Source organism: Taudactylus pleione, unplaced genomic scaffold, assembly GCF_031769625.1.
Source record: "Taudactylus pleione unplaced genomic scaffold, aTauple2 ptg001441l, whole genome shotgun sequence".
In the NCBI taxonomy this organism is placed as follows: Eukaryota; Metazoa; Chordata; class Amphibia; order Anura; family Myobatrachidae; genus Taudactylus; species Taudactylus pleione.
Window position 1 is genome coordinate 799,073 of NW_028285840.1, and position 19,294 is coordinate 818,366.

General features: G+C 48.9%; 1 protein-coding gene across 7 annotated transcripts in view; it reads left to right on the forward strand.

Moving 5' to 3' along the window:
* Nucleotides 1-19,294, forward strand: part of EPHB2 (EPH receptor B2) — a 262,683-nt gene that overhangs the window by 884 nt on the left and 242,505 nt on the right. The gene's annotated exons all lie outside the window — the stretch shown is intronic.

A 19,294-nucleotide genomic window follows, 5' to 3' on the forward strand; every position in this document is an offset into this window, starting at 1 on the left:
CTGGTTGGTTATGTTAGGGGTGCTAGGTTATTATATTTGGGCGTGATTGGTGGTTAGGTTAGGGGTGCTGAGTGGTTATATTTGAGGATGCTGGTTGGTTATGTTAGGGGTGGCTAGGTTATTATATTTGGGTGTGCTTGGTGGTTAGATTAGGGGTGCTGAGCGGTTAGATTTTGGGTAGTGAGCGGTTAGATTTGGTGTCCTAGGTGGTTATATTTGGGGATGCTGGGCGGTTATGTTAGGGGTGCTAGGTTATTTTATTTGGGCGTGCTGGGCGGTTAGGTTAGGGGTGCTGAGTGGTTATATTTGAGGATGCTGGTTGGTTATGTTAGGGGTGCTGGGTTATTATATTTGGGCGTGATTGGTGGTTAGGTTAGGGGTGCTGAGTGGTTATATTTGAGGATGCTGGTTGGTTATGTTAGGGGTGCTAGGTTATTATATTTGGGCGTGCTGGGCGGTTAGGTTAGGGGTGCTGAGTGGTTATATTTGAGGATGCTGGTTGGTTATGTTAGGGGTGGCTAGGTTATTATATTTGGGTGTGCTTGGTGGTTAGGTTAGGGGTGCTGAGTGGTTATATTTGAGGATGCTGGTTGGTTATGTTAGGGGTGCTGGGTGGTTAGGTTAGGGGTGCTGGGTGGATATATTTTGGATGCTGGGCGGTTGGCCTATGGATGCTTGGTGGTTCAGTTAGGGGTGCTAGGCGGTTTTGGTTAGGGATGCTGGGTGTTTAGGTTAGGGGTGCCGAGTGGTTATATTTGGGGATACAGGGCAGTTATGTTATATTTTCTGTCCTAGGCATTTATATTTGGTGTGCATGGCTGCTAAATTAGTGGTGCAGGGCAGATAGACCAGGGTTGCTGGTTAGTTATTGTTCTATCACATGAAATGATTGTGCGTGTTATTAGTCTGGATGTCCTGCTGGTTCTGTAATGCCGTGTAGTAATCAGACTGGGGGGCTTCCAGTTACATCAGGGCTGAAGAACGCTTTGCTGTAATCGGGGCTCTGTTCATTCACTGTCATTTCTCCATCAGATTGTGTGACCAGCTCTCTGTAATACAGGTCACAGCCCTGTTCCCCTACTGTGTGGCTGGGTGGTCTCTTGCTGTGTCCCAGGTGGGGGTCACATTATATTGGGGGGCAGACGCCCCTGGCTGCTGCCATGCTGAGTCAGGCCTGTGCTTTGTTGTACGCTCATCACCATTACTGTCATTATTTACACCCAGAGCTGGTGCCAGACAATGGTCCTGCAGCCGTGCAGAATGGGTAACCTGCGGCCGGCCAGCCCTGGGGATGGTAGTGGGCCTGTGGCATTAGCGAGTGGTGTGTTGTGACTCACGGTATCTGGCATTATTTACCAGGCAGGGTCTTGGCATAAATAGTGGTCTATATGTTGCTGCGAGCGGTGCCGGGGAAACATCCAGCAGTGTCAGAGAGAGGAGGGGAGGGGGCTGCAAGTGGTTTTAATTATAGCTGGATGAAGGGTTTGTTTTCTTAATATCGGTATACGTGGCTTTATTAATGGTTAGGGAGCAGTGCCCGGTGATTGCTGTTACATAGTAAGAATGGGCATTCAGGCGGCTGTTGTTTTCATGCCGACTACCTGCGGCGATTGATCTTTTGTGGGAAATGCTTGTTACGGTAGATTGCAAGCTCTTAGGAACACAGCGGGCACCCGCTCTATCAACTGTATTACTGTGTGTGTGTGAAGGCGCTCTCAGTGTCTGGCAATAACAGGAGCAGATAAGTTCTTTGTACACCGGGAAGCTCAGTACGTAGTCGGCACAGGGCTGGGATCCGCACTACACAGAATGTTGCACATTGTCAGAATGTAAATCCTCTTACAAAGGCTGCCGGCATTGTGTCATTCCCCATTGACTGTGTGTTGTGTGCCTGCCGGAGGTCTCTGCATTCCTCTGCAGTGTGCGCTGACCTGTACCCCCAGATTTCGGCTGTCGTTCCCACTGAGACTTCTGTGTAACGCGAAGATACACAGGTGTCATCCCACACTGTTGTGGATCCCCCGTCTTCCCATGTAATTCTATGACTGCCATATGTGTATGTAAGCAGGATCCCTGTCTTCTCGTGTAAATTCTGTGACTTCCATATGTGTATGTAAGCAGGATCCCCGTCTTCTCGTGTAAATTCTGTGACTTCCATATGTGTATGTAAGCAGGATCCCCATCTTCCCATGTAATTCTGTGACTGCCATAGGTGTATGTAAGCAGGATCCCCGTCTTCCCATGTAAATTCTGTGACTTCCATATGTGTATGTAAGCAGGATCCCCGTCTTCCTATGTAAATTCTGTGACTGTCATGTATGTATGATGGAGGATCCCCATCTTCCCATGTAAATTCCATGACTGTCATATGTGCATGTATGATGAGGGATCCCTGTCTTCCCATGTAAATTCTGTGACTGCCATATGTGTATGTAAGCAGGATCCCCGTCTTCCCATGTAAATTCTGTGACTTCCATATGTGTATGTAAGCAGGATCCCCGTCTTCCCATGTAAATTCTGTGACTTCCATATGTGTATGTAAGCAGGATCCCCCATCTTCCCATGTAAATTCTGTGACTTCCATATGTGTATGTAAGCAGGATCCCCATCTTCCCATGTAAATTCTGTGACTTCCATATGTGTATGTAACAGGATCCCCATCTTCCATGTAAATTCTGTGACTTCCATATGTGTATGTAAGCAGGATCCCCGTCTTCCCATGTAAATTCTGTGACTTCCATATGTGTATGTAAGCAGGATCCCCCGTCTTCCCATGTAAATTCTGTGACTTCCATATGTGTATGTATGCAGGATCCCCGTCTTCCATGTAAATTCTGTGACTTCCATATGTGTATGTAAGCAGGATCCCCGTCTTCCATGTAAATTCTGTGACTTCCATATGTGTATGTAAGCAGGATCCCCCATCTTCCCATGTATATTCTGTGACTTCCATATGTGTATGTAAGCAGGATCCCCGTCTTCCATGTAAATTCTGTGAATTTCATATGTGCATGTATGATGAAGGACCCCCATCTTCACATGTAAATTCCATGATTGTCACAATCTTCCTATGTAAATTCTGTGACTGTCATGTATGTATGATGGAGGATCCCCATCTTCCCATGTAAATTCCATGACTGTCATATGTGCATGTATGATGAGGGATCCCTGTCTTCCCATGTAAATTCTGTGACTGTTGTGTCATGTATGATGGAGGAACCCCATCTTCACATGTATATTCCATGATTGTCACGTGCATGTATGATAGAAGACATAGTCTTGCCATGTCAATTCTGTGATGATACAGTGTATGCGTATTTTTTGATGTGCTGTGCCTCTTGTAATAACGCGGACCTGTATGAATACTCACATTGGAGCCCTATTACTTGCCCTATAGAAGTGGCGCAGTGGTCGGTGGAACTGTTGTTTATTTCCGTGTTTATCAACTGAGAGGCCGGGAACAGTATTAATATGATGTATTGTTCTGTCACCAATTTATTCCTTCCAGGGTCTTCAGGTCAGAAGCCATGTTACATACAGGGGTCCCGCTGTGGTTTCAAGCTCGGAGCCGTGTTACATATAGGGGTTCTGCTGTGGTCTCCAGCTCTGAGCCGTGTTACATATAGGGGTCCTGCTGTGGTCTCCAGCTCTGAGCCGTGTTACATATAGGGGTCCTGCTGTGGTCTCCAGCTCTGAGCCGTGTTACATATAGGGGTCCTGCTGTGGTCTCCAGCTCTGAGCCGTGTTACATGCAGGAGGTAAAGTGGATCTTTTCTGGAGGTCTCAGACCGCACTCTGCTCTTGTGTAAATATCGTCCAGACGAGCGGACGGGTGTGAGAGATTTATTTGAGTGCACTGAGGTTCTGTGCAGTGTTACAGGAAATAAATGCCCCCAGTTGCAGGGCCTGCCCCACAGGTCGGAGCTGTAACACATTGGATCATCTGTAGACAAAGCAATGACAGGGTTAAGACTTCCCCAGTATTTAGGAGTTTTGCATTTAGATCTTGCGGGAATTTCCTCTAGGAGAGGTTTCAGAAACTACATTACTGGGGTAAATTAACCAATAAGCGTTGCTCCATAACTGTGCAATAAATACTCATCTCTCATTATTTTCTTGTACCATAAAATACATAGTATTCGGCTCATCTGCAACATGTATAATGTACATCTCAATTATATTTACATTTGTGTTTCTATTTACATACCACAAGATGTACAGCTGTGTACACTGTGCATTATTTAGAAGTATGGAATGACTATTCTATTGCTCCGGATATATTATTCTTATTTATGAATCTGTTGTCTGTATAGTAATATGACACAGGGTAAATAAGGACATTTTACCTATTGTGGGGGCTCTAAATTTCTACCTGTGAAGTATTCAGCTAAGGCTCCGCACTGTGGGGATGGGGAGGTGGTAGATCTATGGTGTGGGGATGGGGAGGTGGTGGATCTGTGCTGTGGGGATGGGAAAGTGGTAGGTCTATGGTGTGGGGGTGGGGAGGTGGTGGATCTATGCTGTGGGGAGGTGGTGGCTCTGCACTGTGGGGATGGGGAGGTGGTGGATCTATGCTGTGGGGGTGGGGAGGTGGTGGATCTATGCTGTGGGGGTGGGGAGGTGGTAGGTCTATGGTGGGGAGGTGGTGGATCTATGGTGGGGAGGTGGTGGATCTATGGTGTGGGGGTGGGGAGGTGGTGGATCTATGCTGCGGGGATGGGGAGGTGGTGGCTCTATGCTGCGGGGATGGGGAGGTGGTGGCTCTATGCTACGGGGATGGGGAGGTGGTGGCTCTATGCTGCGTGGATGGGGAGGTGGTGGGTCTATGCTACGGGGATGGGGAGGTGGTGGATCTATGCTGCAGGGATGGGGAGGTGGTGGCTCTGCACTGTGGGGGTGGGGAGGTGGTAGGTCTATGGTGTGGGGGTGGGGAGGTGGTGGATCTATGCTGTGGGGGTGGGGAGGTGGTGGATCTATGCTGTGGGGGTGGGGAGGTGGTAGGTCTATGGTGGGGAGGTGGTGGATCTATGGTGGGGAGGTGGTGGATCTATGGTGTGGGGGTGGGGAGGTGGTGGATCTATGCTGCGGGGATGGGGAGGTGGTGGCTCTATGCTACGGGGATGGGGAGGTGGTGGCTCTATGCTGCGTGGATGGGGAGGTGGTGGGTCTATGCTACGGGGATGGGGAGGTGGTGGATCTATGCTGCAGGGATGGGGAGGTGGTGGCTCTGCACTGTGGGGGTGGGGAGGTGGTAGGTCTATGGTGTGGGGGTGGGGAGGTGGTGGATCTATGCTGTGTGGGATGGGGAGGTGGTGGATCTATGCTGTGTGGGATGTGGAGGTGGTGGATCTATGCTGTGTGGGGTGTGGAGGTGGTGGATCTATGCTGTGTGGAGGTGGTGGATCTATGCTGTGTGGGGTGGGGAGGTGGTGGATCTATGCTGTGTGGGGTGGGGAAGTGGTGGATCTATGCTGTGTGGGGTTTGGAGGTGGTGGATCTTTGCTGTGGGGAGGTGGTGGATCTTTGCTGTGGGGGGGGTGGGGAGGTGGTGGATCTACGCTGTGGGGGGGGTGGGGAGGTGGTGGATCTATGCTGTGTGGGGTTTGGAGGTGGTGGATCTATGCTGTGTGGGGTGGGGAAGTGGTGGATCTTTGCTGTGGGGGGGGGGGGGTGCGGAGGTGGTGGATCTTTGCTGTGGGGGGGGGTGCGGAGGTGGTGGATCTTTGCTGTGGGGGGGTGCGGAGGTGGTGGATCTTTGCTGTGGGGGGGGGTGCGGAGGTGGTGGATCTATGCTGTGAGGGTGGGGAGGTGGTGGATCTATGCTGTGTAGGGTGGGGAGGTGGTGGATCTATGCTGTGTAGGGTGGGGAGGTGGTGGATCTATGCTGTGTAGGGTTTGGAGGTGGTGGATCTATGCTGTGTAGGGTTTGGAGGTGGTGGATCTATGCTGTGTAGGGTTTGGAGGTGGTGGATCTATGCTGTGTAGGGTTTGGAGGTGGTGGATCTATGCTGTGTAGGGTTTGGAGGTGGTGGATCTATGCTGTGTAGGGTTTGGAGGTGGTGGATCTATGCTGTGTGGGGTTTGGAGGTGGTGGATCTATGCTGTGTAGGGTTTGGAGGTGGTGGATCTATCGTGTGAGGGTGGGGAGGTGGTGGATCTATGCTGTGTGGGGTTTGGAGGTGGTGGATCTATGCTGTGGGGTGGAGAGGCGGTGACTCCATGCATTTTAAAAATGCTTTCATTTTTTTACCATTCAGAAGCATCCTGTGAGATTGGGATGGGCTGAGGATCTTTGAGTCCTCTGCCTGGCGGAGATAGCTGGGGGTGCGCTGTGTTCTAAGGGTCTGTAGGGTAGTCTCTCGTATTATATTGGAGTATGCAGCTGGTGCTCCTCATATACAATTTGGAACAAGATCGTGGACTGTATATTTGAGATAATCTTTTCTCACATTTTATCCTATTTTATTATGAGTGTAATTTTCTGTATGCAGACCATATATATGTGTTGAATATTTGCTTACTGATTTGTCTTTTTAGAATACAAATTTATTTACTATATACAGTGCAATAAATTTATATAGTGTCTCTTGGGTCCGGGATAGGCCTATTGCTATCATTTACTTAACTAAATATTCCTACCTTCGGGTTTAGGGTGTTGGTGGACCTCTAGGATAGCTGCAGGCCACGATCCAGCTACAAAGAGGTGAGGGGCCTATCACTTTTCTAGTCTCTCGCATGGCCTCCATCTTCCCTCTTTGTGGCTCCCTAAAGGTGCCTATCCATTTGCCGACTTTCTGCACGATGCGACCAAAACCAGGAGGTTTTGGTCGGATCATGCAGAAAGTCTGCAAGTGGATAGCCGCCAAGGACCAGCGATGCGCGTGCACGCTGGGTCCTTGCCGACCCCGACTATCGAACATGCTGGTCAACCTGACGATGATCATCAGGTTCCACGTGTTAATAGATAGGGAGGTTGGGCTCCTGCACTGAAGACGCACCTCAGCGACATGAAAGTCTGAACGCTGGACGTTCAGACTTTCATGTCGTTAAATGGATAGGCCCCTTTAAGATCATTCTGATATGATAGTGGACAAGGGGCGGAATTCAATTGTTTCTACCCAACTTCGCGCCTGACAGAGCTATTCAATTGTTGCTCCTGTCGGGCTCGATCAGCTGCCAGCGTTTAATTTCAGCTCGCAGCCCCAGCGGGGGTACCAGCTGAAATGTGCGAAAAGTGACCGGTTTGGGCACCCAAACATCACTTTTCGCGGCCGCGCCCAGCACTTTGGTCGGGGGTAGCTGGTTTACACGGCCAAACCCCACCACTTTGGGCGCTATCAGTGCGAAAAACGGCAGTACTTGAATAGCGGCCCGCGATCTCCTGTCACTTTAGATGGGAGATCCGGACCGCGTAATCAATTGAATTCCGCCCAAGGTCAGGATTGTAAGAGGTGTGTGTGTGTGACTGTGTGTGTGTGTGACTGTGTGTGTGTGTGACTGTGTATGTGTATGTGACTGTGTGTGTGTGTGTGACAGGGTTGTCCTGTTTAGGATGAGGTCTCCCATCTTTATTGTTGATGCCTCTCTTATCTGTGTAACTGCAATCTTGCCTATAAATACATAGGACGTTCCTGTAGTTCTGGGTGCTTTTTTCTGTTCTGTTACTTCTCCCCCTCCCCCGCGCTCACACACATGACTGACCTGCAGTAGTCCTATGTCTTCCGTGAAGTGGATCCCTAGTTAACCTTTAACCCATTAATGATGGGTGAGAGGTGATAAAAACAAACCTGTGCCCTGCTACCTGTCTAATCATTGTCAGCAGTGGTAATCATAGACCATGGTGCACGAGGCCGCCCTGCAAAGTGCCGTGGTGCACGAGGCCGCCCTGCAAAGTGCCGTGGTGCACGAGGCCGCCCTGCAAAGTGCCGTGGTGCACGAGGCCGCCCTGCAAAGTGCCGTGGTGCACGAGGCCGCCCTGCAAAGTGCCGTGGTGCACGAGGCCGCCCTGCAAAGTGCCGTGGTGCACGAGGCCGCCCTGCAAAGTGCCGTGGTGCACGAGGCCGCCCTGCAAAGTGCCGTGGTGCACGAGGCCGCCCTGCAAAGTGCCGTGGTGCACGAGGCCGCCCTGCAAAGTGCCGTGGTGCACAAGTATTGGTGTGTATATATCTCCACGCACATCACATGCTTCCTGCGCCCTGGAGCTACACAGATGAGAGATACAACAGTCTCTCCATTAAATGCACAAATCATTATCATGGTAAAATTGTCGCTCTTTACTACATGAACATGAAATGTTTTCAGACAGATTGATGTCATCTGGATTCAATGTGAAATAAGATACAGTGAAGTCTATGTGATTAGAGAAAGCAGCTTAATCCTCCTGCTATTCGGTGTTGTAGTGTGTTACTGTCAGGAGAGATTTTAGTCACCGACTAAGGGGCATATTTACAAAAGTGAGAGTTTTTAGAAATGGCGATGTTGCCCATAGCAACCAATCAGATTCTACTTAACATTTAACTAGAGCCTTCTAGAAGTTAATAGCTAGAATTTGGTTGCTATGGGCAACATCTCCATTTCTAAAAACTCTCACTTTAGTAAATATACCCCCTAAATGTCTTTATATCAGACACCTGCAGGTTATAATAATCAGATATCTTGATTATTTTTTTCACATTAACCAAGAACAGGTTTTGAAATTCCGAGGATTTATCTGCTGGAGATACATTGTGACGCTGACCCATCTGTATCCAGATGGATGACAGGAAGGCGGGTGAGTGTTGCCTGCAGGGGCAGAACACATCGGAATGACAGGAGAGACTGGTCGCAGGTAGATGATGTTAAGCAACCAGCCGTCTCGCTGATTGAGCAGCCAATTTGGGGAGCTATACACACTTACCAATCGGCCGTTCGATATGCTAGCCAGACATCACAACAGGGCGGACACTTAGGGCGGAATTCAATTGTTTTCATCCCCTATCGCGCCCGACGGAGCTATTCTATTCTTGCTCCTGTCGGGCGCGATCAGCTGCCAAGTGCTACATTTCAGCTCGCAGCCCCTGGGGGATGAGAGCTGAAATGTGCGAAAAGTGACATGTTTGGGCGCCCAAACATAACTTTTCGCGATCGCGCCCAGCACTTTGGTCGGGTTTAGCTGCTTTACGCGGCTAAACCTGACCTCTATGGGCGCGATCAGCGCGAAGAACGGCAGCAATTGAATGGCGGCCCGCGATCTCCTGTCACTTTAGACGGGATATCCGGACCGCGTAATCAATTGAATTCCGCCCTTAAATTTGCCCTCCTGATTTTCATGTCATCGTCGACAGTCCCTGCTTCCAGTCTATGGGAGGTCAGTGGGTCGTCCGTATAAACATGCAGATGCATGGATATATCTACAGGATACTGATACTGCAGGGTCGCCCAGATATGTCTGTAAAGGACGTTGGTCAAAGACATATCGGATGTACACACCCATCGATGTGCTATTGGTATATCTTTCGTTGTTTGAACGAACGATGTATCTACATGTGTGTACCCAGCTTTAAGGGTGTGCTGCTGACCTCTGGACGGATGACAGGTGGGGCGGGATGCAGAGGGATGACAGGAAGGGGCGGGATGCAGAGGGATGACAGGAAGGGGCATGATGCAGGGGGAAGACAGGAAGGGGCGGGAGGCAGAGGGATGACAGGAAGGGGCGGGAGGCAGAGGGATGACAGGAAGGGGCGGGATGCAGAGGGATGACAGGAAGGGGCATGATGCAGGGGGAAGACAGGAAGGGGCGGGAGGCAGAGGGATGACAGGAAGGGGCGGGATGCAGAGGGATGACAGGTGGGGTGGGATGCAGAGGGATGACAGGAAGGGGCGGTATGCAGAGGGATGACAGGAAGGGGCATGATGCAGGGGGAAGACAGGAAGGGGCGGGAGGCAGAGGGATAACAGGAAGGGGCGGGATGCAGTGTGGTGACAGGAAGGGGAGGGATGCAGAGGGATTACAGGAAGGGTCGGGATGCAGTGGGGTGACAGGAAGGGGAGGGATGCAAAGACTTGACAGGAAGGGGAGGGATGCAGAGGGGTGACTGGAAGGGGCGAGACGCAGAGGGATGACAGGAGGGGGCGAGACGCAGAGGGATGACAGGAGGGGGCGAGACGCAGAGGGATGACAGGAGGGGGCGAGACGCAGAGGGATGACAGGAGGGGGTGAGACGCAGAGGGATGACAGGAGGGGGCGAGACGCAGAGGGATGACAGGAGGGGGCGAGACGCAGAGGGATGATAGGAAGGGGCGAGACGCAGAGGGATGACGGGAGAGGGCGAGATGCAGAGGGATGACAGGAGGAGGCAGGACGCAGTGGGATGGCAGGAGGAGGTGAGACGCAGAGCGATGACAGGAGGGGGCAGGACCTAGAAGAATGACAGGAGGAGGCGAGACGGAGAGGGATGGCAGGAGGAGGCGAGACGCAGTGGGATGGCAGGAGGAGGCGAGACGCAGAGGGATGACAGGAGGGGGCGAGACGCAGAGGGATGACAGGAGGAGGCGAGACGCAATGGGATGACAGGAGGGGGCAGGACCTAGAAGAATGACAGGAGGGGGCGAGACGCAGTGGGATGACAGGAGGGGGCAGGACCTAGAAGAATGACAGGAGGAGACGAGACGCAGAGGGATGACAGGAGGGGGCGAGACGCAGAGGGATGACAGGAGGGGGCGAGACGCAGAGGGATGACAGGAGGGGGCAGGACCTAGAAGAATGACAGGAGGAGACGAGACACAGAGGGATGACAGGAGGGGGCGAGACGCAGTGGGATGACAGGAGGAGGAGGGACGCAGAGGGATGACAGGAGGGGGTGAGACGCAGTGGGATGACAGGAGGAGGAGAGACGCAGAGGGATGACAGGAGGGGGCAGGACCTAGAAGAATGACAGGAGGAGACGAGACGCAGAGGGATGACAGGAGGGGGCGAGATGCAGAGGGATGACAGGAGGAGGAGAGACGCAGAAGAATGACAGGAGGAGGCAGGACCTAGAAGAATGACAGGAGGAGGCAGGACCTAGAAGAATGACAGGAGGAGGCAGGACCTAGAAGAATGACAGGAGGAGGCAGGACCTAGAAGAATGACAGGAGGAGGCAGGACCTAGAAGAATGACAGGAGGGGGCAGGACCTAGAAGAATGACAGGAGGAGGCGAGACGGAGAGGGATGGCAGGAGGAGGCGAGACGCAGTGGGATGGCAGGAGGAGGCGAGACGCAGAGGGATGACAGGAGGGGGCGAGACGCAGAGGGATGACAGGAGGAGGCGAGACGCAATGGGATGACAGGAGGGGGCAGGACCTAGAAGAATGACAGGAGGGGGCGAGACGCAGTGGGATGACAGGAGGGGGCAGGACCTAGAAGAATGACAGGAGGAGACGAGACGCAGAGGGATGACAGGAGGGGGCGAGACGCAGAGGGATGACAGGAGGGGGCGAGACGCAGAGGGATGACAGGAGGGGGCAGGACCTAGAAGAATGACAGGAGGAGACGAGACACAGAGGGATGACAGGAGGGGGCGAGACGCAGTGGGATGACAGGAGGAGGAGAGACGCAGAGGGATGACAGGAGGGGGCGAGACGCAGTGGGATGACAGGAGGAGGAGAGACGCAGAGGGATGACAGGAGGGGGCAGGACCTAGAAGAATGACAGGAGGAGACGAGACGCAGAGGGATGACAGGAGGGGGCGAGATGCAGAGGGATGACAGGAGGAGGAGAGACGCAGAAGAATGACAGGAGGAGGCAGGACCTAGAAGAATGACAGGAGGAGACAGGACCTAGAAGAATGACAGGAGTGTTTATAACAGTTATTTGTGTGTCCAAGCTAATTGTTTACTGCTGGTTATTTGTGACTATGTTATGGTGGGTGTGTGGGGTTGCTCCTAATTATTGAGGGAATTGGCATCCTGCCCAGTACAAAGATCTATCCCCACATATAGGCGGAGAAATGACAAGCAGGCGTGAGGGGATTACAGTAATGGGGGGAATGCAGCGTAAAGTACACAGAATATTTATCACACGAGAACCCTATAATCCTCTGTGTCTACATTACCTGTGCTAACAGATCGGCTCAATTCCTCACATTGCTGAGTGACTTTGGAAAGCATGTGCTGGGCCTCTGCCAGGTCCCTCAGTCCCCTCTAAGTGTCTGCACTCGGTGATTACAGCCAGCGGGAGAGCCCCAACTTGCCAGCCTGTATTCTGTTCTGGCGGAAAAGACAGACCTTTCCACTGGGACAGGCATGCTGGCACATGTAGTTCCACAATAGCTGGACAGCCATTGTTAGATTACTTGCGGATTCTTGGGATGAAGTTTGTATGTGTGCCGTGTGATACTGGTGACTGCATTGGGTTCCGGCCGGATCTCCAGGTGTGCCATGCAGGGAGTGATGTCGCCTGGATGGGATCCTGAGTCTAGGCTCAGCAGCAGATGGGGAGGAATGGCATGGGTGGGGGGAGTAGTGCCTCTTCCGCTATCCATCGCTTTCCATATCATTCTGTCACTAATGAAGAAGTGAACTTGTCTAAGCCACAGAATTGCTCCATTTTTCCGATCACGTCCAATAAAGTCCCCAGTTTGTTAAACAGTTTTGAATAACTATGGTAGATTGGCGCTAAATGGCCCTTTGCGTGAAGCTGCGGAAATAACAGTCACAGGAGCCGATGTATAGCGGAGAGAGATATCTGTAACTTATTTCCGGAAATGTTGGGAACTGCGCAATCCAATCCTAAAAGCATGAAAGTGCAAATAGAGCAGTGTAGTGATTTATATTTTATATACATGCATGCAGTGGCCCCTTTATTAGGTACTCCTGCTTGTTAGTGTGAATATCTAATCAGCCAAACATGTGTCAAGATCTCAATGAATATAACCGTACAAAATGGTCAAGAGGTTCAGTTGTTGCTTAAAGCAATGTGATCCAAGGGGCTTTGACTGTGCAATTTTTGTTGACGCCAGATGAGATGGCTTGTGTGTCTTATTAAACCTTTAATTGGATGGGCTATAACGGCAGAAGACCACAATGGGGTACTCTAATATCACCTGAAGAGGAAACTGAGGCTACAGTGAGCACAGGACACCCCGGACCATTGAGGAACGGAGACATGTTGCCTGGACTGACAAATTTACATTTTTGCTGCCACTAGGGGCGATTAAGGGCCGGGTGGACCTGGTGCTGAAAATTATTAAGGGCCTTGGGGTATATTTGCTAAAGTGCAGCTTTTTAGAAATGGAGATGTTGCCCATATCAACCAATAGGATTTTAGCTATGATCTCCTAGACGGTGCTAGATAAATGTAAAGTAGAATGTGATTGGTTGCTGTGGGCAACATCCCCACTTCTAAAAACCCACACTTTAGTAAATACACCCCCTATTGTCAGCTGCAGGGGAGGTGTGGCCAGTGTTGTGTGGGTGTGGCCAGTGCTATGTGGGCATGTACACCCCCTACACGATCAGCCCCAATGTCTCCCTAAAGTCATTAAAGTAAAAAAAAAACTGCATCATTTTATGTGGAAAATAGAAATAAAGTTGTAATACTCATTATTTATCGCTGAGCGTGTACGCCAGCTGTGTAGCCAGTTATTATCATGGGCCTGTTTTTATGTGGAGGCCTGGGGCTCTTCTCCCATCCGCCATGTTGTTGATCTGGCCAAACCTATGACATGCAGATGGCAGGGTGAGAGCTTGGCACAAACAACATGGATCCATCCTGCCTTGTGTCAGGGGCTCAGACTGGTGGTGGCGTAATGGTTGTGGGAATGTTTTCCTCACACACATTGGGCCTCTTAATACCAATTGAGCATCATTTAAGTGTGCCTGCAATGTTACTGACCATTTGCATCCCTATCAGCCTGCCTGTCTTATAATGGCCACTTCCAGCAGGATATAGCGCCACGCAGCACACATCGGGCGGGATGTACTAAGCATCGCATTCGCGATGCGGTACATCCGGGCACATATCGGGTACATACCGACGTTAATTACGCTGGTATGTACCTAGAAATGCGATTTAAAATCTCAAATGACAGCTCTCCCATGCCCGTCGCGGGGGACAATGGGAGGGATGCCTCCCAGAATAAATGCAATAAGAAGGCCTAGGATTCTATCGGGTAACGCCATCTAAAGGCCACTAGGGGCGGTGTTACATTGCAGGTCTCATGGCCTCCCCCACCTCAAGAACTGACTGTCTACCAGCACATTGTCTCCTGTATATTTCTGGCAAAATTAAATGAAAATAACATTGGCCCCAGTGATTTTATTTAATGTGCATGTCCCTACCCACAAGGCTTCAGTGCCAATTTTTGCCCTTTATCTCTTCGCTTTGTGTGGGAATAATTGCTGCGAAATAAATTTTCTTACTGTATTGAGTGTCCATGACGGGGAATTTGGGATTTAAAAAGTAGCATAAAATGTGTAATAACTGGTTTTCCACTCGGGAATCCTGCGAGGTGGATTGAGGTGAATTTTCTTCCTATAGTATGCGTCATGTTTAACCCCTGAGATTCTGCGTGGTGTGGGAGTAGTGGCTGTAATTTAACCCCTGATCAGCTGCTTCCTGGCACTTGGACAGACCGAAAACCACACTCATATGATATTCATTATGAGGTAAATCTGCCTGGATTACGCCTGCAAAATGATGGGACACTGTAGAGCGATCAATACAGAGAGACGGATTTCAGAGTTCTCCACACATTATTAATAGGATCACAACCACGCTCTTCATTTAACGTACTCCATCTTGCAGAGCCTCTGCTAAACTACGGATGTGTTTAATTTACACTTTATAAATGTCCGGGAGATGTCGGCATGTTGGGAGCGTCTTATTCTGCGAGCGTCTGGCCAGTCCGGGCCACCGCTTGGCTGCCACACGGTCTCCATTTTGTAGTTTAGAGGTTGCAAATGGGAACTTTCGGTGGGAGAAGGCTCTTTCATACCGGCTGGGGGGGGCGCTGCTGGCTTTGCCAGCCGTGTGCATGTGTTTTGTGATGAAACCGAGGTTGGATGGGGCTGGTGATGATTGCGGAGGAACTGAAGATGGTACATTGGGTGGAGTTGATGTCTCCAAAACCGACATTCTTTGGCAATTAGAGAAATCTTTGTTTCCACGGAAAATTCTTTTTCAATATGGGCAGAGCGTTTAAGTTGTAGGGTTATGGGACAGGCAGCCGTATAGCGACCGCTGAAAGTATTGCTGGTAAGACGGATGAGAAGGTATTCGGGAGTGTAGGGGCTCACATACAGGAGGACTTTCTTCTGTCACACGGAGCACAACTTACAGGTAGAATAGGGTTGGTCAGCCAGACGACCAGCATTAAAACCCTCTGATAATTAATTAGCATAAGGGACTTGTTGTGGTGGGAGCCTGCCTCTGTGTCTTCTGGGATCAGTGGTCCAGCTCAACTTCCGACACCTTGAGTGAGGCGATCTGTATTCTGGTGCTGAGCCTATAACCTGCTATATCATCTGTATCCTGGTGCAGAGCGTATAGCCTGTTATATCATCTGTATCCTGGTGCTGAGCCTATAACCTGCTATATCATCTGTATCCTGGTGCAGAGCCTATAACCTGCTATATCATCTGTATCCTGGTGCAGAGCTTATAACCTGCTAGATCATCTGTATCCTGGTGCAGAGCCTATAACCTGCTATATCATCTGTAACCTGGTGCAGAGCCTATAACCCGCTATATCTGTAACCTGGTGCAGAGCCTGTAACCCGCTATATAATCTGTAACCTGGTGCATAGTGTGTAACCCGCTATATTATCTGTAACCTGATGCAGAACCAAGAACACGCTATATTATCTGTAACCTGGTGCAGAACCAAGAACACGCTATATCATCTGTAACCTGGTGCAGAATATATAACACACTATATCCTCTGTAACCTGGTGCAGAGCCTATAACATACTATTATCATCTGTAACCTGGTGCAGAGCCTTTAACCCGCTATATCATCTGTAACCTGGTGCAGAGCCTATAACATACTATATCATCTGTAACCTGGTGCAGAGCCTTTAACCCACTATATCATCTGTAACTTGGTGCAGAGCCTATAACCTGCTATATCATCTGTAGCCTGGTGCAGAGCCTATAGTATACTATATCATCTGTAACCAGGTGCAGAGCCTATAACATACTATATCATCTGTAACCTGGTGCAGAGCCTTTAGCCCACTATATCATCTGTAACCTGGTGCAGAGCCTATAACCCACTATATCATCTGTAACTTGGTGCAGAGCATATAACCTGCTATATCATCTATAACCTGGTGCAGAACCAATAACCCACTATATCATCTGTAACCTGGTGCAGAATATATAACACAATATATCATCTGTAACCTGGTGCAGCGCCTATATAACCTGCCATATCATCTGTAACCTGGTGCAGAACCAATAACCCACTATATCATCTGTAACCTGGTGCAGAGCCAATAATCCACTATATCATCTGTAACCTGGTGCAGAGCCAATAATCCACTATATCATCTCTAACCTGGTGCAGAGCCTATAACCCACTATATCATCTGTAACCTGGTGCAGAATATATAACACAATATATCATCTGTAACCTGGTGCAGAGCCTATATAACCTGCTATATCATCTGTAACCTGGTGCAGAATATATAACACAATATATCATCTGTAACCTGGTGCAGAGCCAATAACCCACTATATCATCTGTAACCTGGTGCAGAGCCAATAATCCACTATATCATCTCTAACCTGGTGCAGAGCCTATAACCCACTATATCATCTGTAACCTGGTGCAGAATATATAACACAATATATAATCTGTAGCCTGGTGCAGAGCCTATATAACCTGCTATATCATCTGTAACCTGGTGCAGAATATATAACACAATATATCATCTGTAACCTGGTGCAGAGCCTATATAACCTGCTATATCATCTGTAACCTGGTGCAGAACCAAGAACACACTATATCATCTGTAACCTGGTGCAGAGCCAATAACCCACTATATCATCTGTAACCTGGTGCAGAGCCAATAATCCACTATATCATCTGTAACCTGGTGCAGAGCCTATAACCCACTATATCATCTGTAACCTGGTGCAGAACCAATAACCCACTATATCATCTGTAACCTGATGCAGAATATATAACACACTATGGCCCTCATTCAGAGCCACTCGCAAGCGGCAGTACGCTCGTTCCGAGCGATGTTCGCACATCTGCGCATGCGTACGGTTTTTAGTACGCATGCGCGAACCAGTCAGTGCGGCCGAAAATCGTTGGTACGCAATATAGCGAGGGCCTGCTATTTTGAGTGACAGAATGAGGCGTATGTGGGTGGTAACAGGGGAAGGTGCTTGAAAACGGGGAGTGGAGATCCGAACGCAGGCGTGCTTAAAGGTCAAAACGGGCGTTTTAAGGGAGTGCATATTTAATACAGCAGCATCATTGACCACGTCACTTGGTTTTTTTTAACTCAGAACTGCTCGCAAAATAGCGGTTGAAAACACCAACCACAAGAATAGCGAGCAGTTCATACGCTGTACGATGTACTCGATTAATCTAATAAATAGCGGACATGACGTATGGTGCGTGCGGCCAGGGGGCGTTTTTATCAAATAAACGAGCGTATGTTTTGCTCGCTTGTTCAGACTTAGAGGTGGGAACAGACTGCAATTTGCGAACGGATCATTTGAATAGCCACCCCTTGTTTTTGAACGAACGACCACAAATAGCGAACGGCTCTGAATCAGGCCCTATATCATCTGTAACCTGGCGCAGAGCCTATAACCCACTATATCATCTGTAACCTAGTGCAGAGCCTATAACCTAGTATATCATCTGTAACCTGGTGCAGAGCCCAAGTCCAAGGATGAATCTGTGCACTGGGGACCCCTGTCCTTTACATAACATTGTATATGGCCAGGGATGTTAGGGACTGTAGCAATCAGTGACCCCTTTCCTCACATAACATTGTATATGGCCAGGGATGTAATGGGCTGCAACAATAGGTGACCACTGCCCCTCACATAACATGTTATATGACCAGGGATGTTAGGGATTGTAGCAATCAGTGACCCCTGTCCCTCACCTTACATGTTATATGGCCAGGGATGTTAGGGATGTAACAATAGGTGACCATTGCCCCTCACATAACATTGTATATGGCCAGGGATGTTAAGGACTGTAACAATAGGTGACCATTGCCCCTCACATAACATTGTATATGGCCAGGGATGTTAGGGACTGTAACAATAGGTGACCACTGCCCCTCACATAACATTGTATATGGCCAGGGATGTTAAGGACTGTAGCAATCAGTAACTCATGTCCCTCACATAACATGTTTTATTAACAGTTACTCATATAGCGCAACATATTCCGTTGTGCTTCACAATTGGAAACATTAAAATAACAAAACTGTGTAATAACAGACAGACATAGAGGTAGGAAGGCCCTGCTCACAAGCTTACAATGCTATATGGCCAGGGATGTTAGGGACTGTAGCAGGGAGTGACCCTGTCCCTCACATAACATTGTATATGGCCAGGGATGTAATGGGCTGTAACAATAGGTGACCACTGTCCCTCACCTTACATGTTATATGACAGGGATCTTAGGGACTGGAGCAAACGGGTACCTCTGTCCCTCACCTTACATGCTATATGGCAGGGATGTCAGGGACCTCTGAGTCTCACAAAACATTTTAGGGACTGAGGTGATCTTTCAGTGTCATCTCAGCAGGGTAAAGGCCCCAACACACAGTACGGTTTTTTAAAACGATATTGGCGTTTTTGACTGATTGGAACGACAAATCGTTTAAAAAGTGCCGTGGTCTTTTTCTCTTTCTTTTTGTTTTTCTGGGTGATTGGTCTATTAATGTCAACAGATAACGGTTGATTTGTTGATGTATGCAATTCTAATTTAGAATTTATTTTCAAATTTTCTATTTGTTAAATATTTTACATATTGACAAGTTATTTCTTAATGTTTGAATACAAAATGATATACCGAACTCTCCATTTTCTATTGAATATTGTATGTTTATTGCAAAACTCAAATAAAAAAAAACTCAAATAAAAAAAAAAAAAAAAAAAAAAAAAATATATATATATATATATATATATATATATATCTATATATATATATATATATATATATATATATATATATATATATTAAAAAAAGTGCCGTATGTAGGCAACATAACGATGCTGATGCACGCTCCCACTGGTCGTGGTCGTTGATCTCTTCAAGATGCAGAAAGATCTCGACCTGTCTTTCACGATTTGGCA